The 23194-nt window shown below is 44.2% G+C and overlaps 1 protein-coding gene across 2 annotated transcripts in view; it reads left to right on the top strand.

Annotated features, from left to right (window-relative positions):
- The window catches only part of SORCS2 (sortilin related VPS10 domain containing receptor 2), a 719220-nt gene that overhangs the window by 342594 nt on the left and 353432 nt on the right, over positions 1–23194 (top strand). The gene's annotated exons all lie outside the window — the stretch shown is intronic.

The raw sequence follows: 23194 nt of genomic DNA, 5'->3' as shown, positions 1-23194 counted from the left end.
ATGACGCAAATCGTGTAATTTCACATTATTTTAGCCCCTCCCCCAATTCGTGGACCCGGGAATTGCGTTGTTTGACTACCATGGGGGCGGCGGCTTGATGACATCTGTCCCGCCCCCCTGACATGCTAATATCGGGTCTCCTCTCCGGGCTTTTCCCAGAGAGGAGTACACAAAAGTCGGCAAGTATGCTGTGTTTTAATAATGAATGCATTTCCTTAAAACAACATTGTTGGCTAAGGTCGACAGAGTTGGAAGGTTAAAATTAGTTTTTCATATTTTTATGTCCTGCATGTCGACATAGACACCGTCAAAGTGTGCCGCGTCCACTCGCATGGCTCCCTACGCTCAGCACACTATGTAATTCTTCCCCCACGCCCTAGTGGATTGTAAGGCATGAAATATAGCCTGTCGCCACATGAGCGGGACTCACTCATGGGCAGTGATGTGGGTTCTGGGGGCGGGCAGCTGACATCACCGGATGTCAGCTGCCCACCCACTTCATTCAGAATGCCCACACACATTTAAGGTTACCTGAGAGCAACCTTAGATGTGCGTGTGCCTTCCACATCATTCAATGGTCGGCGTCCATCGAATAAAGTGGTTGTTCCCCCGCAGCCTGCGAATGGATGTTTAGGTTAAACACACGCTACGAAGGGGGGTGAGCGGGCCAGCATTCGCCGAGCGGGGTTCGGTGGACTGCGAATTTCGCAGCCATGCAAAACAACCAGTATAACCCCCGCAGTGTCCTATCCCATAGCAGCGATTACCTTCCCCATGTGTGACGGGTCACTGTGGTGTGCAAATTTACACTTCCAGTAATAAATAACCTACAGTGCCACTCTCTATGGAAATCCAAATCTTGCATGCATAAAATATGTACAATGAATATATAGATAGATAAATTGAATTAATATATATATATATATATATATATATATATATATAATTTATACTTTATGTGCATGTTTAATGCCTCTTCACATTTGTAATCATTTACCATTAAAATGATTTGTCAGTGAATCAATACGATTATTCTCTTTACACGATGGAAGCAGAGAAAAAGCCAATATACCATCATAGACATCTATCAATATATCACCAAATTGCTGTAGGCTGCTATTAACACTCAGACTTTTACAGTCACCCAGCTCATGGCATCATTCTAAAATCCAATTCACCTCTGTTTGAAAATGGTAAATGAACTAATGTCGGGTCACAGAGACATAAGTCATTAGTTAGTGTCTGCTCCCCGGACTGTTTCTGCAAGTTTTTCTGTTTACAGGACTCTACTTATTTTTCGTTACACAAAAGGTCATGAAGTGGCCCGCCCTCCGTGACCTCCGTGTCCATCTGCCCTTCCCCTAGATTGTAAGATTTTACAAGCAGTGCCCATTTCCCTTTCCCTTACAGTAATCACCGACCCTTTGCCAACATTGGCTCTGAATCTTAAGGTGCCCATACACTAGTAAGATTTATCTTCAGATCTGGCTGGTTGGAACAAAAACATGGTAATGGATGAGTGACAGTTTGTCAGTTTTCCAGCATCTCCAAGCAAATGGTCAACTGTCAATTGCTCTCATCCATAACCATGTTTTTGTTCCCACCAGCCAGATCTGAAGATAAATCTGCGTGTGTATGGCCACCTTAACTGTTGCGGCCATTAACTAGGTTACAGTTTAGATTGTGCTTATTCTGTGGCTATGGTGACTGGACAGGCAGTAAGACCCACTACATGCAGATGATGTAATGGTTAGCATTACTACCTCACAACACTGAGGTCATGGGTTCGGTTCCCACCATGACCATACTGTATGGAGTTTGTATATTCTACCTGTGTTTGCATAGGTTTTGTCCTGGTACTCTGGTTACCTTCGATATTCTAAAAATATATTGGTAGGTATACCAGCACGCCTGTATACCAGCCGTGAGACAAAGGGAGAGCCGTCAGCCATGCAGAGAGTTCCATGAGGCCCTGCTCTATGTGTGGCCAGCCTGACTTATAAGGCCATCAGCCCTTCTGGGATTCGCTAGATGGTCATTCCGGCCAACCAATGGATATCTATTTTTTTTAAAAAACAGTGTCCTGCTTCCCCAGGGAGTGTGGTATAGCCCGCCAACAGTAGGGAGTCCGATGTGGGAATCCCATCTACCGGCATTAGCAGGGCAAGCGCAATTAATCCCCTTTCAGACTCGCTGTGCTTGCGACAAATTCTATTCTCCCTCTATGGGGGTCAGTTGGGATCCCGACTGTCGGGGTTTTAGTAGTCCGGTTTCAGACATCCGTGTAATGACCTTCTGAATCCCAACTGTCAGGAGGCCACCCGGAACCCCCCCAGATTCTCGATGGGCCGACATATTTTAGTGGTATTAACAAAAAGTTGCAGACACATATGCAAGAAGAGACACAAGGACGGCTGCAACGGTGTCTACAGTATCTCACAATCAAGCCCTCTTCAATAGACCCCACTTATTCAACAGATCCTGCCTCCTTGACGGCTGCTTCCAGAACTTTCCCGGGCTGGTTTTCTATTCCAATCCGCTCCTGCACTATGCCTTGACTCACGATGCCACACCCCCTAGACTTGCCGATTGAATCTTTGCTCTAAACGGCCCATTGACTGCTACAATGTGTTTTGCTGCCCATTTCCGCGCAAACTTTTTTTAAGCACTCGACCGTTAGCTTTTATCTTTCTAGTGCAGATTAGAACGTGAATGCAGGATAGGTTGCTTTTACTGCTGTATTTGTAGATGAAACCGTGCTACAGTAATTGCCAGGTGTGAGAAAAAAAATCACATATTTTTCTTATTCTCAATGTTTAGGAACCTGTCTTCGTATTTAAAGACAGCAGTTCAAAAAATTCCAATTGATTTGCATTAGAGACATTTAGCATCGACTTACTGTATTAAATGATTACAACAGCAAAAGTAACAACTGTTAAAGTTCTACTATTATATAGCATTATTTAGAATTTCTGTTTCATACGACAGATAGGTGTTCTAATTATAGAGTGTGAGATAGTGTTGTGTGCGCTAGACTGCACTCCTCCACCCATCCTTGTCTATCAAATTAGATGACTTGTGACAATTCGCACTGAGAAATCCGCTCTCCTCTCTGCTCCGTCTTCATGTTGAAGGAGACAAGTCTTATTTTAATCCCAGTATTATCATCCCTAACCAGTTACTAGCGCAATAAAAGGAGCAGTAATCTCTCTCTCTCCTGCACTCAGCGGCAAATCCTCAGGAGAATTTGGGAGTTTTTTTTAAATGTTAGTCTACTTTCAGAATTCCGGCTAATTTCTACTATAATAATGTTTTTAAATAGAAACCCGTTTTTACCTTGTGATGATAATAGAGGACAATCAAATAAGGTTCTCTCGCGGAGGTCTGTCTGGAAGTGACACATCCAGGTGATGGTACAAGGCTGTCAGAGAACAGAGCTGTCAGGATTTCTTGCCTTTATTGGCTGGAGACGGCTTACTGTCATTTCCTGACAGTTAATTATATATGTGACATGTATTCCGGGGGAACATGGTTATTAATATAAAATAAAAATATACCGTTTCATGGAATACAGAGTAACGTAATTTTTTTGAGATTCAAATTAAATTTCATATGAAGTTAACGGCGAGAAAATTGTGCGCTTTTTATGTGGAAGGGTTATCCTCATATACTGTAACACTACAATGTTGTCTTTAAGGCATCGTTATGACTGCTGTCAGCCAATCCTCTGCAGCCTCATCTGAAGTCCGTGGCTTTTGGTCCGGTTCCCATAGAGGGGGGAAGTTTGCCCATAGCAACCAAAAAGCTTCAATTATTTTATTGAATGTACTTGATGTTATGATACGTGGCAGTACCACTCTTCTTCCAGTGGTGGCGCACTCCCAGTGTTGATTCCTGCAGCATCATTTCTGCTGGGGCCCCGAGCACCCCCCGGTTGTTTGTCTGCAACTGGAGGCGTGCACTAAAAAGGAGATGTGGCCATGTCCCTAAACATTAATAATTGCATGGCCGCAAAGTGGTCCCGGTTGCTCTCCACAGGGGGTGCCATTCTAATTTATGGGGGCAGGCGAAGTGGTGGCTTCTCCTTTTCTGGAGCCATCTTCTCAGTAATATTTGGGAAGATGATACAGGCGCACTAGAGAGCTCTTTTAGTCTTCAATATGCGGGTGCCATCTTCCTAAGATATCACTGGGAAGATGATGCTGGTCTTAGGTACAGGACTACCATCAGAAATTGTGAGGCCTGGGACAGACAAAATATTCCCCTTCTTGAACCCCCGGTGTACCTGTTGAGAACTCCGGTGCCGACAGCACTGACCACACAACTCAACCTCAATTGGTGCAGTATGGATGGCGTCATGGTTCGCATTACTGCCTCACAACGCCCTAATTGTGTGGAGTTTCTATGTTCTTCCCATACTATATTCAATCCAAATTTTAAAAATCTAGACACTATGGGGGGATATTCAATCTTGGCTGCTATTTCCGCCTGGGGAAATAGTGGCCACCACCTATTCAATGCAGCCTTTTCCGACAGCATTGAAGGCGGATTCCGACAAAACAGATCTGACTTTAAAACAAGTGGGATCTGTTTTGTCAGAAACGGCCGCAAATTCACGGACGGTTTTTCAACACGCAACAGCCGAAACATTAAATTCCACCTGACGAGTATCTGTCAAGCGGAGCAAAAATGGCCGGGGTTCCGATTTTCGGGATGTTCCATCAGTCGTAATCCCAGATTGAATACCGCCCTCATTGTGCCTCTTTCTGACTTCCCTACGCAGTGGAATCTAGTGCAGCGAGCCTCGCAGTGCTCCCAGTTTAATGTTAAAAGGTCCTAAGTTGTTGTTTTTAGGATGATTTTTAAATAAACAAAACAAATGCACAGTAGATTAACCTACAGCCTCAAATCATATGATGTTGTGTTTCCTATAATGATTCCAAAAGAGAGCGTGGTTGCTATTAGAGACTGGCCTGCAAATTAGCTATGCACACTTGTCTTTTTGTCACTACTCAGGAGTTCTGGAGAGGTGAATGGAAGCAAGTGCTTGTTCTATTTTAGGTACTGGTTAACATGGAACATGCTATGATTATGTTTTCCATTGGCCCCCTCACAATTATCCTGTAGGAGGAAAGTAAAAGAAGGCTTCTGTAAAATTAAGTGAAGTGAAATCAATGGACCGAAATCTAAAGCTGAAAAAAAAAAGACCATATCTGTGGAGAACTGCTGAGAAAAATTTACTTCAGTGACTGCTGCGTTCTCTAAAGGAATGTTAAGTCAGATGTTTAGAGCCCCTTAATAAGTACATTTTGTTAATCTAATAAAGGTTTTATACATCTTATACCCTTATGAGCAGATGCACTTTAAGAGTGAATGGGACACACTCCGATTGGGCCCCCTCCATTGTGCCAGAGTCTACTGCACATGTGCAGGTCTCCGGGAACATGGCATCCACACCGCACTCCCGGGGACACATATATGCCTGAATCACCAGAAAATGGCCAAAGTGGCCATTTTCACAGTGCTTTTTGCAGCTGTGCAGCCAGCACCAGACAGAGCAGAGAGGTAAGCATGATTACTGGTTGTAGGGTATGTGGTGTGTGGCCCCCTGGACACCTAGTACCCATTATAGATACGCCAATGATTGTGAGACACTGAGGAGCATATAGAGTTAGTAGTAGGCCAGCCTGTATCTTTTCAGTTAGGTTCTGCATCCCCATGCTTATTAAATACCGCAGAAAAAAGCTCCTTCTGGGGCTTAATATGTAGGGAAACCCAGAATTTCCACCATTTTATGTGGAATCTATGGGTTACCATGTTGGGAAAATGCCTATTAGTGGAATAAAGGCAGTGGCTAATTAAATCTTGCTCTCGTTGCACCCGCAGCCCTCTTAGAAAGGTGGCCAAGTTTCCTACTTTCCTTGCCAGCCCCGTTCTCCCCGACCAAGTGGCCATCTGAGTAGACCCGATAACACAATTTGCTCTGAATCACGGCATGGCATCATAGCCCCGCCTACTTCTCGACACTGTGTAGCGGGGACACAAGCCACACCCCCTATGCACAGACTGTACAGCCCCCTCCTGGTGGAAGGGACTGCAAAGTCAGTTATTATGCACTAATTGGATATGACATAAGCCCTTAAGTAGGCAAAAGATGATTTAGAGCAATGTAATTATATTATTCTTATTCTACTAAGTTAGTGCTGTCTATACTTTTGGAGCAATACAAAAAAAAATTTCATTAGATGACAACCCTAAGGGGTAACTTTACTAAGATTGGAGTTCTATTAAAGATGGGATGTAGCAACCAACCAGATTCTATTCATTATCTTCTAGAAAGTGAATTTATTAACAGTTTCTATAGCGCACACATATTCCGCAGCGCTTTACAGAGAGTATTTGACCATTCACATCAGTCCCTGCCCCAGTGGAGCTTACAATCTATATTCCCTACCACAAGTACACACACACACACACACACACAGACATTCTAGGGTTATTTTTTTATGGTTAATTGTGGGAGGAAACCGGAGTACCCGCAATAAACCCACATAAGTACGGGGAGAATATACATTCTCAGTTAGGGTCATGTTGGGTATCGAACCCATGACCTCAGTGCTGTGAGGCAGGAATGCTAACCACTACACCATCCGTGCTGCCCCTAATGCAGACGTCCTTGCATTTGCTTTTCCTAATAACTGTCAAGACACGATTCCCCCTGGTGCATATACTTCCTTACATTATTATATTGTGTACAAATAGGTTAACGTGGCTATCACATTTACTACTAACTCTTTACGCTGTGGTGGATGTGAGCATATATATACTGGCACGCAAGCCCGTGAGTCTATTCTCTTACTTTTTGTTTCTTTCCTAGCAACTGACTGTTAGGCCTTCTTGTTGGATTGGTCTATCCCTAATCATTGTTATCATCTCATTATGGCCCTTATTCTGGTTGGTGCGGATATTCCCGCATTCTTACGGAGCGGTCCGCACGCCACGGTGTTTTGCCGCATGCGGCCATCGTCCGTAGAAACGCCCACGGGTCCTCCGCATTCGGACGGACTCACTCTTTAAGAACAGGGCGTGTTTACGGACGACATACAAACCATGCGTGTGCGGGAGAAACACTCCGATTCTGCACGGTATTACAGAGTATTACAGAGTATGCTCGGAAATACCGCATCCGAACGGGAGCCAAGCGGTGCTACCGCCCGTAAGCGGAGTATTTACGCCAAACAACCCACTATGAAGTATCTTCTGCAATACATCACATGACCCACTTATTATACATGTCTAATACACATGTGTATTGATAGTATTAATATTCAGTCATGTCCATTGTTAGCAGTTTTTAAGTGTGGGACAAGTACAGCATATGTGGGGGATTACTAAGGTTTCCTTGAAGCAGCAATGGTTTCAATTAAAGCACTGACAAGCGGCCTATTAGTGAGTAATGAGTAAAGGAGTAGATTCTATTGGGTTCAGGTGTTAATGGTTGTAGTCATTAGGCGTACGTTCGCCTACCGCATGAACGAGTGGTGTCCGCAAAGCAATAGTACACTTGTGGACACCGCACATTTCTGCCCTTTTTGATCGCGTGCATTCGGAGTGGTTTCCGAATGTACGCCCCCCAACATAAGTGTACTCCCCCGTGTCCGCCCATGTTTCCGCCCCGTTTTGCCCACTTTGAAACTACGCCCATGTGTCATTCCGCATGACGCCCATAATACGCCCCTATTTCCCGACTGATAGCGGTGAACAGTTTTGGACGGGATTTGCCCGAACTGGTACCGAGTCAAGGCGTGGCACATGCGCGTAGCGTTCTCCACGCATGCGCAGACGCCGTAAAGACGCGATCCGTAAGTACGCGGTAAAGTCTGCGTCAATCAGAATAAGGGCCAATGTTATTGCACAGTGCCTTATGTATGTTTACTGATTAATCATTGGTGACTTAAATATAAAGATATATAAATGAATTGGCAGGTATGAGAGAAGAGCTGTATGCATTTATTTATTTATTTATTTACAGTTTCTTATATAGCGCAGCAGATTCCGTTCATTTCAATTACCGCCAGCAAAGAGGAGGAATTGGGGCATGACGAGGACCTTTTTACAGTGCATACGTAAGGCAGAGCTCAGCGTTCCGGCCTATGTAGAGCAGGAGCTACAGTATTCAGAACTGTTGCTCTTGCTGTCTTATAGTGAGGATTCGTGTACTGACATATGCTGATGTAGGACGCCAATCCTGGGGCAATTTTTCAATCCCAGGTATCGGGATTGAAAAAAGCTCAATCCCGGGATTCCTGGGATCCCGGGATTGGCATCCCTAAAGAAAAAACACCCCCCCATCCCCCACATTAAGGGCCTTATTCTGGTTGGAGCGGCCGGGCCGTACGCGTACGTCCCGGGTTTTTTTATGATCTGCGCATGCGTACATTCGCTAATGCGCAGGCGCGACCACTCACCCACGCTTACGGACGGGTCTCTACGTGCGAAAAAACCTGTACGCGAGTGTACGGGTATTGGGGGCGGCATAGGGGCGTGAAGAGGGGAGCGGCCGAAATAATGAGGGAAAATGGGCGTAAATATGGGCGTACACGGGGGTGTGCACCAAAAATGAGCGGTGCTACTACCGCACGATCGACTAAGGCACTGTTCATTTCGGACACAAAACAGGCGGCCGCCAACCGCCATCTCAAACCACCCCTACAGATACCGCATGCCAGCGTGCGCCTGAGTTTGCTAATTAACGCTGATTCCTACTCAAACACATACACCTGAATGTAATAAGCAATGCTGCAGTCTATTAAGTCCAAACCATGATTTCACTACCTGCAAGCCACACACAGCACTCAAACACATTGGAAGCTTATCTTTCTATACTTCTCTACATTTAAAGGTTTGTTTAATTTAAGGTAAGAATCTTTTTAAGACCTGCTTATATATGCTAAGGTAGGTATTTGCTAAACAGTTAGACACATTCACTACGTGCTTTCATAGACTTTACACAGTAGCACACTCAATCTACACAAGTCGACATGTGTCAACGTGTTCACTCTAATACAAACATAGGTTTTGTATTTAGGATACAATAACATAAACCACATCTAACACCTACAAAGGATGTTTCAGCAATGTTTTAAGCCCATGACCACTATTTTGCACATTAATTAATTCAATCAATTAATTAATTTTCAGAATTATAGTTGAAAGGCAAAATTTGCAGGTCCATATATATGAAGGGTATGTCAGCGTACACGGACGTACGCTCACTCTCACGAGCGGTGACATAAGCTGACTTTTCTATTGAAAACAATAGGGACCCGTCCGTGCAAGCTGGCGTACGCTCAGATCTCCGCAAGAAGGCGGTGGGAAGACGGACGAGAGACGTCCGTAAACGGCGGCGTACGCTGAGTTGTACGCCAGTTGACGGAGTGTAAGGGCTTGCCCGTCCGTGTACGTTGGCGTACGCTCATTTGTACGCCACTCCCCTTCTACGTTGTTTATGCCCGTACGTATGCGGCTGAGTTGTGGGTGGACTTAACCCCAACGGCCGCGTGCGGCTAGCGTACGTTAATAGCGAACGTACGCACGTTTGGCCGCTCCAACCAGAATAAGGCCCTAACTCACTTGGGGGGAGAGGGGGAGCAGGTGGATGCAGTGGGTGGGTCAGGTGGAGGCAGTGGGTGTTTGTTGGGCCAGGCGGTGAAGTGCCGGACGGCTGAGCTTCTTAAGTGGAGCTGGGAGTGGGTTGCGAGAGGGTTCCGGCGGACCTATGACCTAATCACGCTGCGCATGCAGCACACCTGGGTCAGGAACAGCCCAGGCAGTGTCTGAGCAAGTGCTCAGACTCTGCCTGGCATTAGACTGTGCATGAGCAGTCTAATCCCGAAATCCTGGGATTGGATACCGCCTATCCCGGGATTGACCACCCTATGCTGATGCCTATCAGCACCGGATACAGATGATAGAACAGCACGGACAGTGTAATGTTTAGCATTACTGCCTCACAGCGCTGTCCTGGGCTCAATTCCCACCATGGCTCTAACTGTGTGGAGTTTGTATGATCTCCCCATGCTTGCGTGGGTTTCCTCTAGGTACTCTGGTTTCCTCCCACAATCTCAAAATATACTGGTAGGTTAATTGGCTCCAAACAAATTAACCCTAGACTGAATGTGTGTGCATGTTCATGTGGTAGGGAATATAGATTGTAAGCTCCACTGTAAAATGGTCCCATGTAAAGCAGTTTATACATATATTTATATATAGTGCTACTTCAAGCAAGTACCAGGTTAAAGCAAACGGAAAAGATTTCACTGGACTGGAGATGTAGCGCTATCTACAACAGGTCTGTCTGCATCTCCCTCTCTTTGGGTTACGACGAAGTAACAGCTGCAATAATTCTAAGGGACTATTTTATAGTCATTTATAAGACTGGCTCGTTCCGTAATACAAATGAAACATAAACACACAATGTGTCTGAGAATTCCTGTTAGATGTAGCAGGTGTTACGTGTTGGGTAAGTAGAAATATTCCCTGCGGTGCAAAATGTGTTGCATATATTACATGTCACTTGATAATGTTTCAATTAATGTTAAACTAAATATTCAAAATGTCGGTTGGCTGAGAAGATTAGAAACGAAACAATGTTAGTGAATGACGGAAAGCGTCTGCTCTGTGTAAGCTGGGAGAGAATTCGTAGTACTACGGAGCTCCTGTATCATGTGTAATATGTGAAATGTAATAGGCCCAGGCCGTAGTTTCTTTTGCTTTGTGTTATTCTTCACATTCATTGCTGGTAACCTGATTCTTGGAGAAATCAATTTGTAGTCCTTAGGGACAGTGCACTGGTGGTGTTTCAGAGTTTTACCTACATGTGTCTGTTGTTGGATATTCTCCATCTCTGCCCTTCCCGTGAACTCTCTTATAAAGTCCTTACCGAGAATGTTGTACAAACTTAGACTCAGTGACAGATGTATTAAACCTGGTGAAGTGATAAAGCGGAAGGTGATAAATCACCAGCCAATCATCTCCTAATTTATATATCTAGCATTTAGTTATGCAAGAGATCAGTGGCATAAACAATCAACATTTTAGTGCTGTAATGACACTGTCTTCAGGATCACCAGAAGACAGTGATATTAAAGAAATGAAACGTTGATCATTTATGCCACTGTAGCAGGTGCGATCTCTTTCAGACTTGAGTGCTGTAATTCAGCCTTTCTTGTTCACAAGGGGTTTGAAAAAAGACAGTTAGGAGCTGATTGGCTTCTGCGTTATCACCTTCCATGTTATCACTCACCAGGCTTAATAAATATGGCTCTCACCCTTAGTCAGTTGTGGGACAATAGCAGGACAAAGTGGGTCAAGATGGATATTACACTTTATGTGGAGTCTAAACTATCTAATTTTATATATTCAGTAGCATTTAGTTATGTAAGAGATCAGTGGCATAAACAATCAACATTTTAGTGCTCTAATGACACTGTCTTCAGGATCACCTGAAGACAGTGATATAAGAGAAATTAAAAGTTGATAATTTATGCCACTGTAGCAGGTGCGATCTCTTTCAGACTTGCGTGCCGCACTTCAGCTTTTTTTGTTCTGGCGGGGTTAGAACAAATGACAATAAGTAGTAGTAGTAGTACGTTTATTTATAAGGCGCCACAAAGTGTCCACAGCGCCGTACATAGCAAACAAAAAACCTATTACAAGGTAACGTACGGGGTGTGTTGATAAAATACAGCATAAATAGGGGTATAGATGGTAGAACTAAAATCAGCATCAGTTCAGAAGTAGGTGTCAAAATTGTCGAGGAGACTGAAGATGAAGTAGAGGAAGGGAAGAACAGGACAGGAGCACAGGTGAGGTAAAGAGGTAGGGTGAGTACGTGAGGAAGGAGGGCCCTACTCATAAGAGTTAACATACTAAAAGGAGGTGGGTGGACGAACGAAAAACAATAGGATAAGTAGGAACGGATGGGAACGGAGGCAGGATAGTAGGATCAAAAGAGGTTAGGAGGAGGGATAGGCTAGTTGAAAAAAGTGGATTTTGAGGGAGCGCTTGAAGGAGGTAAGGGAATCAGAAAGCCTGATGGGTGGCGGGAGGTTGTTCCAGTGCAGGGGGGCAGCGCAAGAGAAGTCTTGGACACGGGAGTGGGAGGAGGTGATTAGGTGAGAGGTCAGTCGACGGTCAGCGATGGAGCGAAGAGGACGGGAGGGAGTGTGGATAGAGATCAGTGAAGAGAGGTAAGGAGCGGTGGAGGAGGAGAGAGCCTTGTAGGTGGTGGTGAGGAGTTTAAAGAGAACTTGGAAAGGAATGGGGAGCCAGTGAAGAGATAGACAGAGGGAGAGGCGGAGGTAGAGCGGCGGGAGAGGAAGATGAGCCTAGCAGCAGCATTAAGAATGGATTAGAGAGGTGCGAGGCGGGTGAGAGGTAGCCCAGAGAGAAGGATGTTGCAGTAGTCAAGGCGGGAGATGACAAGAGAGTGAATGAGAATTTTGGTCGCGTCAGTGGAGAGGAAAGGTCTGATGCGTGAGATGTTGCGTAGGTGAAAGCGGCAAGACTGTGAGAGAGCACGAATGTGGTGGGGTGAAAGAGAAGGAGGAGTCAATGATGACACCGAGGCAGCGCGTTTGGTTGGTGGATGTGATCTCTGTTTCACCAATGCTGATGGAGATAGTGGGAGAAGAGGGGATGTTTGGGGGATGGAAGCTTGGGGGGATGGAATTAGGAGCTGATTGGCTGCCGTATTATCACCTTTCACTTGACCAGGCATAATACATCTGTCCTTAGTCAATTGTGGGACAATAGCGGGACAAAGTGGGTCAAGATGGATATTAAATTTTTATGAGGAGTCTAATTTATCTATCTTGTATATATTATAGCATTTAGTTACTGTATGTAAGAGATCAGTGGCATAAACAATCAACCTTTTAATGCTCTAATGACACTGTCTTCAGGATCACCTGAAGACAGTGCTGTTAAAGAAAATGAAACGTTGATCATTTATGCCGCTGTAGCAGGTGCAATCTCTTCCAGACCTGAGTTCCGCACTTCAGCCTTTCTTGTATTACAAAGCGTTTTAAGGCATCGAGCATAGTAATTGTTTTGCTGCATGCATTGCTGAGAAATATAAGCCTCATTTTTGTCTACCTGGGATTGTTCTGATCATTATACATTAAAAGGACTAGTGGGGACTGAGTTCTGCAGTTCTTTTGTTGTATTTGGCATTAAGAACAGGCATGATATTGTTTTCATAGTCTCACATTTCCCAACAGGCCCATTTCTCACTGGACAGTTCATTTTTATTCATTTTTTAACCATGACAAAATAGAAGTTTGGTCTGTGGTTGGTATGTGTAACATGAAATGTCATTTTTTTTCTATTAGAAAAGACACCTTATAAATGGAACTTGTAAAAAACGCCTTCCTGTCCACGGGATCCCAAATGTATCTTGCTGTGGGTATATAAAACGGTAGAGGCTACAGCTAGTGAGATGTGTAGTGATGACTGTGTATGGCTATGTGGACTTACGTCTTTTTTTCACAAACTATGTTACTATAAATCAGGGCCATTCACTACTTTTTTATTTATTTATTTATTTGTTTTTTGGTGCATTGGTCCTGGAAGTACTGCAGCGTCAGTACTGGTCATTCCAGGAGAGTAGATAGGCATGCTTACAGATACCTATAAAGTATTATTTATAGCAAATTAATTTATTATTATTATTAGTAGTAGTAGTAGTATTACACTTTATTTATATGGTGCCGAGAGGAGGGGGAGCAGCCCCAGATGGGGCTCGAGTCCCGCTATCCCCTTCTATTCAGCCAGCCAGCCTGTTCATCAGATCATCAGTTCAGAGAGTGCTCTCCCTGCGTGGGGGGAATGATTGCATCCGCCATCCAATAGTAGCGGTCACCAGCCACCCCCCCCCCCCCGCTTCACACCTGTGAATATTACCTACTCATTGCTGTTTTCATATGAAGGGGGAGTGGCCACAACCTCTCTCATTAGTCAGGCTCCCTCTCATTTCCAGGGCCCGACAAAGCTGTTGGTTCCCACAACAGCTTTGTGCATAGGAACTGTACATTCCTTATAGTGATAAAATGCCTCCTCTTCTCCACCTCATATGATTTTCTGGCTCATAGAAGTTGAAGGTGTTTATCGTGTCTACATCCACGTAAAACTCACAAGTACCTTCACCAAGACAGGATGGGGAGAGGGAATACCCTACATACTTCTTAAGGGGTGACGTCTCCTCTTCTCCTATTTTATCACTTATGAGGATACCAAAAATAGTAGGGTTGAAACGCGTTGGAGCCCAGCACCTTCAGACAGAAACTCCCCTGGGGGTAAGGAATGCCGAGATTTGCCTTTCCTGATTTCAGTTTCCGGGGCTGCTTTCATGACTAAGCGCAGATTGAGAACTTTCCAGCTATGTTCTCCACCTTTTCCGGTAATCCTCTCCAACATTGGAGCCTACTCTGTCTTTATCTTTTACTTCCTTCATTGTTGTGAGATGTAAAATGAAACCTTAATAGAATTACACTATTCTTTGGTCCTCTGTCTTTTCCACATATACACATGGATACTATGTGTAAGACCAGGACTCCCGACCATCTACAAAGTATTTTTGGTACCCTCATAAGTGATAAAATAGGAGAGGCGGAGAAGAGGAGACGCCACCCCTTAAGAGGGACGTACGGTATTCCCCATCCCTATCCTGTCTTGGTGAAGGCACTTGCGAGTTTTATGTGGATGTAGACACGATAAACACCTTCAACTTCTATGGGCAGTATTCAATGAGAAAAATTCTCAGTGTTTTATGGCGAGTTTGTGCTTTTCTCGCGTTGGACAGAGACTTTTGCTCTCAAAAAGCGAGCAACCCTATTCAACGTGCACTTCTCGCCGTCTTTCTAAGTGATTTTCGTCGTGTCTCTCCGTGTAGCAATTCTCCATCTTTTCATGGAGAAGTGGAATATGAACTTTTACAATAAAAGTTTTTTTGTTTTAATTTTGGTGTAAAAAAATCAGGAATTTTAATCTGTGAAAGGGCATGTATTTTTATTCATGTGCTTATAGCACATGAATATATATTTAATCAAAAAAAATATATATATTTTTTTTTTTTTACACAGATCAGCCAGCAGGGGGCCGGGAGCCGAGCCGCTCATTAGATATTTATATATTCACTGCACCCGATCATTACATATGCACAATCGGGTGCAGTGGATACCCGGCCCCCTGTTGGCTCTCCTGGGGGGGCAGCCTGTGCTGCCTGGCTCCCAGGGAGCCCACCCCCCCCCACATACATTCTGGGGCAGGCAGGGAGACTTCCATCTCCCTGCCTGCCGCCGTCCTCAGGCTCCCTGTAGCGTCACCTCATACGCTGGATTGGCTGAGACTCGCCGCGAGGGGCGGCGAGTCTCAGTCACATTGAATACTATCTAAAGTGCCATGGCGGAGAATCTCCAAACATGGAGAATCTCCGCAAAAACACGGCGAGTGCATAGCAAGCGAAAAAAAATGCTCGCCATGGACGGAGAATATTTTAATTGAATACTGCCCTAAGAGCCAGAAAATCATATGAGGTGGAGAAGAGGAAGCGTTTTATCACTATAAGGAATGTACAGTTCCTATGCACGAGTACCGGTGGGGGGGACACGCCCTGTGTATTCATTCACACTAATACCCCTTTCAGACATACTCCAAAATCTCAGGTTTTTGCACATGAACGCGCATCAACCCAGGATTTTGGTATGTCTGAAAGGGTCAACCCGGGTGTTAAAACCCAGGTCTCTGACCCTTCTTTTTTTCTGGGTTGAAGACTCGTGATTTAGGACCCGGTTTGACCCTTTCAGACATAAGAAAAACCCAGGTTTTTCAGCAAATTACCAGGTAGAACTGCTGGTAAGTGTGAAAGGGTGCAGGCTGCACCCAGGAAAATGACCCAGCAGTCAAAATCCCAGGTAATTCCCGGGTAGTATCGGATTCGGTATGAAATCCCGACGGTCAAAATCCCGACAGGGTCAAAATCCCGAATGGGTCATAATTTTGTCCTTGTCGGTATTATGACCCATTCGGGATTTTGACCCTGTCGGGATTTCGACCGTCGGGATTTTGACTGCATCCCTCTAAAAGGGGTATTACTTGGATTACAGCGCCAATCAATTTTTTTTTTCTTTAATCAGACAGAGTAAAGTTTTTTTTATTATCATCATCATCATCCTCACCATCATCACCATCAGTTCAGTAGGCTTTAGCATAATGTGAAGTTGCGTCCAATAATAGATAAATTCCACGTGTTCAGCTTATTTTATCGAGCCAATGTTACATCCTTCTGGATAAGCGTTCCACGCATCGGGGAACTACTGTCTACAGAATGGGCTTACTGAGTGTAAGTATGAGACATGTAACATTACTTACTGTTTTATGTGGTTTCCATAGCACTTACTGCCCCAGATGACCTGCATCCCTATAAACTGTACATCTCTATGACAAGACAGCTATTAAAAAGCAAAATAATTTTTTTAAACAAATGCAGGGTTAGGGTAATTACGAAATGTGACTATACCTTTCAGATACACGAACATCAGCAGAACTGGCGACATGACTGAGCTGGGCTGTCAGAACTCTATCAGTTACTGGGCCCTTATTCATTTTGCGTGTTTTCGGAGCCCAGCCAGCAGGTTAGCGCCACCCCGGCGAACGCACCCCCGGCCAGCCGAGCCCATGTACAGGGCTGCGAACGGATGACATTGAAGGATTTATCCTCCTCTGCCCGTCGCGCTCGTGTGACTCAGAAGTCACTTGCGGCTGCTCGTATAGATGCCCTGAACAGGCAAGGGTAGGCCTGCATTCGCCCAGCATTTGTGTGGGTACACCCGTGAAATGCCGGGGGTCCACCTTGGAACCCCCCCTGCCTGTCAGGCATCCGATCCGACTACCCTTCACATTTTTTCCCGTACACAGAGGGCCCCCGCGCACGCGCACAGTGTACCGTGTGCATCCGTGGTTTATTGATGTTCCCAATTTATATGAATGAAAGTTACTATATTTTAGCCCCAGTACAAAGTTATATGGTAAGGTGGCTACAAATAGTTACGATCATATACCTGCGCCATTTTTCAGACGAAGACCGGGAAAGCTTAACAAGCAAGTTGGTATAAGTTAGTCCAGAGTGTGAAGAGTTAATGGTTTAATAGCCCGAACTTCTTTATGTTATGGTATAAACATTTATTGGAAAGAGCCATGGAGATCTATTCAGAGCAAAATCAATTCTCCTAAACTCTGCAAAATGGTCAATCAATGGAGAAAAATCCATCCGATGCGATGACCCAGTATCTGCAGCTGAACGAATAGCGCTTTCCGGTTATTTCACCACAATGAACCTTTGCAGGATGAAGCATTTATCTTTTTTTTTTTTTTTATGAGCTGTATGGAATATATGGTGCTATTATTTTCTGGAGAAAGCGGCAAAAAAAAAAATGAACGCAATCGGGAAGTAAACAAAGGATATAATACACAATTGTATGTATTTAAAAATGTGCGAAGAGTTTCCTTATCGTGCCGTAAAATCTTCCTTCAGCACCCTCCGGTGTATTGTCACGTTTTAATAAGCCTGGTGTGTAACAGGATCCTTACAGCAAGATTTAAACGGTGTCTCTGTATTCGGCTATATTGTGTTCATTTGCTGACAAAGGAACCTAATGGTTAAAACTAAATTAAATTCTGTTCTCATGTTATGTCTGTGACCTTGAGCGAGTCACTGTCTCTCCAGACCTGAGGCAAAAAGATGAAATGACTGAGCTGGTTATAGGGGGCTCTTGCAGAGTTAAATTGGCTACAACTCTGTACAGAACACAGTACAAGCCAATCTTTGTGTTATTTGTTTCCAGAGTTATTTCGGTCACCTTACCGCTATTGAATTATGTCTTGATTACACTGTGTACACTTAAGAGAACCTGTAACCGGGAGGAAGAAAAGGAGGGTTCCGTTGCTTGCTTTCTTCATTTATTTCCGATATAGCCCTTCTGCTCTATATTTAGAAGTCGAAGACAATGAAGAGGAAGGACGGGCATGGAGACGATTGGAAAAAAGGAGAGGAATGGATAGTGTATCCATGATATTATACAGCTATTATAAAGCAGAACAGTAGCCGATGGTGTTGATCCCCATTATGTATTCTAGGCCTCCATGGTGTAGGGGCCAAACCACCAACACCTGCTGGAGACATTGGTTGGAGGACTTCATAGGCAAGGTTGAGTTTCTTGCATGGTTCAGTGCTAGGGAAGCCAGGACCATGGAGAATACAAGTCTACGCTGAGCCGACAGACAAGCCTAGGCAATTTGTAATGCTCCCCATCTCTGCTCTTCAGTCCTATAAGGGTCTAGGTCAGTGATTGTCACCCTTTTTCAACTTGTGGCACACCAAACAAGATATTTAAATTGTCAAAGCACACCATAAGACCCCCCCACAGGGAAAATAACATTGGCCCCCACAGGGGAAAAAAAAAACTCATTGGCCTTGATATGAAAAAACAATCAAAATGGTCCTCACAGGTAGCAAAAATAAAATACATTGTCCCTCACGTGAACACAAGAGTGAATAACAGTTGAACTGGTGGTGGTGGTTGTAAACTGGTGCGGACATCTCTAGATCTGGGGGCACACTGGCGTGCCATGGCACAGTGGTTGAAAAATGCTGGCCTAGGTGGTTTAGTGAGTGATCTTTATCTGCTTGAACATGTTACATAAATGTTAAATAGAAACATAGAAACAAAATTTGACGACAGATAAGAACCATTCAACACATCCAGTCTGCCTTTTTGTAACCGTAATTGTTACCGCAAACACTACAGTATTTGATCCTTATTTATTTTAAGGATATCCCTATCCCATGCATGTTTTTAAATTGCTCTACTGTCTTAGCCTCTACCACCTCTGATGGGAGGCTATTCCACTTGTTCACTACCCTTTCTGTGAAGTAATTCTTTCTAACATTTCCCCTGAACCTACCTCCCTCCAGTGCCAGTGCATGTCCTCGTGTTCTAATACTTCTCTTCATTTGGAGAAGGTCTCCCTACTGGACCTTGTTATAACTCTTGATGTATTTGACCATTTCTATCATGTCCCCGCTTTCCCTTCTCTGCTCCAAACTATACATACTGTATTGAGATTTTTTTTGTCTTTCCTGGCACGTTTTGTGATGTAGGCCATGCACCGTTTTAGTTGCCCTTCTTTGTACAGTCTCTAATGTATTTATATCCTCATGGAGATATGGCCTCCAGAACTGGACACAGTACTCTAGGTGAGGTCGTACCAATGACCTATACAGCGGCATTATTACTTTATTACTTTTTGCTACTGATTCCTCTCCCTATGCAACCAAGCATCTGACTTGCCTTGTTCATTGCTTAATATTAATTAAAGTAGTTCACAGTTAGGAACTTTGCAACCATTTAAAAAGGTTCCTAATATGAAAATATATGTGTAATAAATTCCTCTCACCGTCCTCTTTAAGTGAATTGTGAATACCTGGCATGCTCATCATAAGCAAGGACCACTAATGGTAATGAATGCAAAAATCACATGATACCGAAAAGTTCGATGTCACTTGTCCCCTCCCGCCAGCCTCCAGCATCAGCCTCGGTGAGAGAACAGTAAAGGTTGTCTTGTGGGCTGTGGAGGATGTGAACTGATTGGTAATCGGAAAAGTCTTTTTCTCTACAGGGAATTTTGAATAATTCCAGATGTTAAAACGCTTTAAACGGTTCGACTGATGATAGATTTTATTTTCAATCCTGTGATAGTTCATTTAAATGAACCAGATGCCATTAACCCTGAAGCTGAGCCAAGAACACACGATGCACACAGTACATAAAACAGAAGCCAGGATGTACATCCGAAAAAACAATATACAGTATTACAGTACCAAGCAGTCATCCATATGGATGTAGTGTTGGGCATGGTAATCTGATCAGTCTCTGGCTTCACGTCGGCACAGATGGCGCTGTGTGAGTTGCTGGTTGTCTTCGTTTATATATAAGCAATGCAAACATTTAAATAGAAACACTGATATACACTTATGCTGTGTACACACGGTCCGATTTCCTTTCCGATGTTGACGATATAGTCAATATCGGATCGGAATCGGATCAACATCGGATGCAGATCGCAAGGGTTTTAACCCTTGCGATCCCGATCCGATCCCGATGCGCGTTCACGTATCGGAAGCCAGAAAGTCTTGGCTGCCTTGTCTATATAGTGCAGATCTGCACTATATAGTCAAGATAGGATGCAAATCGGATGTGCCTTAAGATCCTATCCACGATCCTATCTGATCAGATCGTGGATAGGATCTTAAGGCACATCTAACGTGTGTACACACCATTACATCAGGGCCTTTCAAATCACTGCTGGATTTACTGACCAGCAGCAGTGGAGGGTGAAAGCCAAAACCACTGGCAATAATATGTGGGTAGTTGGAAACTCATAAATCTCATGCAGTTTAGTAACCGCCTGGTAAAACTGAACACAAGACGTTTTGTAGAGTGAAAAGAAAGTAATCCTCCACACAGCCTTTCTGTAATAGGCTACTGAGCATCCTGCCAATCCCCCTGATGGGAGGGGCACACCTGCAGGTCGAGCTGTCCAGACCAAAGCTATGTACTGTATGGGCTGGGCCTACCCAGGTACACCTGGTGCATGGTGCTTAATGGGGTTTAAATCATACTTGCCTACTTTGGATTTCACCTCTCTGGGAGAAGCCCGGAGAGGCAACACGTCAGGGGGGTGGGGGCAAGGCTGACATCACTTGACCACACTGTGATTCGCAGGCAGTGGAGAGGGGGCGGGTCTTAAATGACGCAAAATGGCGCAATTGCATCATTTAAGTCCCGCTCCCTCCCCGCAGACCCGCGATTTTACATTAATTGATTTTACATTCCTTATTATACTCTGCGTGTGGTTAGAAGTGGTCCATGCCCAGGGCCAGATGGTCCAAACGGACAGTATGTGGTCAGACTGGAACTAATGCCATCACCTGCATGTAGCCTGTACATGGCAGTCTCAGTGCGACCATACACATGGGGCAATTTCAGGCATTATCGCCGGGGATATGGTAGCCGAGTGACCATATCCCCCGTGTGTAAGCCTGGAGCGCGCTCCCGCAACCAGCCCTGGGGCGGACGCTGGTCCAGAAGCATTCTCCTGCGACAAGCGGCTTCCCCCGACGATCAGCTGTTTCCCCCTGCGGCTTCCCCCGGCAGTGTCTCCTTTCACCAGAGACTATCTCTGGTCGCTGATGAGAGCGGGACACTGAGCAACATATTGCTTGATGTGTACGGAGCTTTACAGATTGTATTATGCAAGCACTATAAATGTCATAATCCACCCTCATGGTCAAATGCATTATACAATCACTTCAATTTACCATTTCTTTTTATTTAAAATGGCATTCATAAAATAATTGAACGCTTTAGTGAATAGACATTTCATTTTCTACCAAATTTACTTCATAACCTTTTATAAATGAATTACTGTTCTTTTGTTTGTGCCCGGTTCATGTGTTAGAAGAACATCACATTGCTTATACTGACGTTGATGTATCCAGCAGTACAAGAGTAGCAGACCAATGTAGAAAATGCTTAAAGCTACCAAACAGCTTCTACCTATCATTGTATAGAATGTACTTGATAAATTCTTCCTCAGAGCTGATTGGTTGCTATGGGTTACTTCTGCACTGGTCTTCGTCTCCACTGTTTTCAAGGTACCACCCAACTAAAAATATCCTAAACGGGACTCCTGCCACTGTGAACACTGGGTTTGATTATTTAAATCCTAGAATTAGGGGGGTAAATGAGATGAGCAACTCAGTTCCTTATTTCCATGTCCCCACAGCCACTAACGTTTCTCCCAGGACACAGATCCATAGACTAAACATTTTGCGTAATATACTGTAAACCAGTGATTTTCCACCTTTTTACCTTGCGGCACACTAAATAAGATTTTAAAAATGCACACCATGAGATCCCCACAGGGCAAAACACATTAGCCCCCACAGGAAAAAAAACAAATGGTCCCCATATAAAAAAAACAATCACACTGGTCCACACAGGTAACAAAAATATAATAAATTGGCCCCTTACTTGAAAATAAAAGACCAGCGAATAACAGTTGAACTGGCGGTAGCTGTGTAAACTGGTTTGGGCATCTCTAGATCTGGGGGCACACTTGAGAACAGCTCAGGGTACACTAGTGTGCCACAGCACAGGGGTTGGAAAACACTGCTGTAAACTGATCACTTTTTTGGGGGGTAACATAACTCTGTGGGTTTCTGTCACTGAACATTTAGGCACCTGGGATGAAATTGTCGAGCATTAGCAATTGTTCAAATTGATAAAATACATTTAGATAAAGAGCCTGTCACAGCGCACTGAGATAAAGCAGCGCACGTCTGTCTCAATTTGTCAAAAAGCCTTTTTATCACAAGTTCATTCATCCATCATGGATGTGATTACGCGATGAAAAGTCAGCTCCTGTGGTGTCTTGTTGACAGTTGAGCAATTTTAAAAATCAAATCATGTCCATGTTCACATAATTTTATAGCAGGATCGCAGAGGGGAGAATTGATGATTTTTATGTCCCCAATAACTCTCAGTAGACTGTTTCCCCCCCCACTGTCCTGTAATCAGCATCGTTATTGTAGCCGGTAATATCCAGGCAGGTTTTGAGCAATTAAAAATGCAGCCTGGGATTTGTAACTTCCCTCCTAATATAGAAGATATATGTTGTCACCATTAAAAAGATTTACATAGCACAGAATGGTTGGTATTACCAAGAGCAACAAGCAGTCACTCATTCCGATCAATGTACTGTATTTGATTGGATTGAGTAACAAATTGTGTTTGTAGGGTAAAAAATACTTACCGGGATGTGTTGACCATCGGAATGCCACTGTCGGTCTTCTGTCTGTTGGGATTCCAACTGCCAGGATTTCAAACCCAACCCCCTGTACTGTAGCTGGACCACCTGGTTGGGTAGGAAATCTCTGACCATCCTAACTGTCAGAATGCCTGCATCCTGATAGTCAAAATCATATATTCCTATCTTTATTCTTAACCCGCCCCTCCAGCAATATAACCCTAAACAACATCATTCCGCAGCCTACCTCTAATCCCATCCTCCC

Source organism: Crinia signifera, chromosome 1 (assembly GCF_055691185.1).
Source record: "Crinia signifera chromosome 1, ASM5569118v1, whole genome shotgun sequence".
In the NCBI taxonomy this organism is placed as follows: Eukaryota; Metazoa; Chordata; class Amphibia; order Anura; family Myobatrachidae; genus Crinia; species Crinia signifera.
Note: the sequence above shows the minus strand (reverse complement) of the source record. Positions and strands in the feature narration are given on the sequence as shown.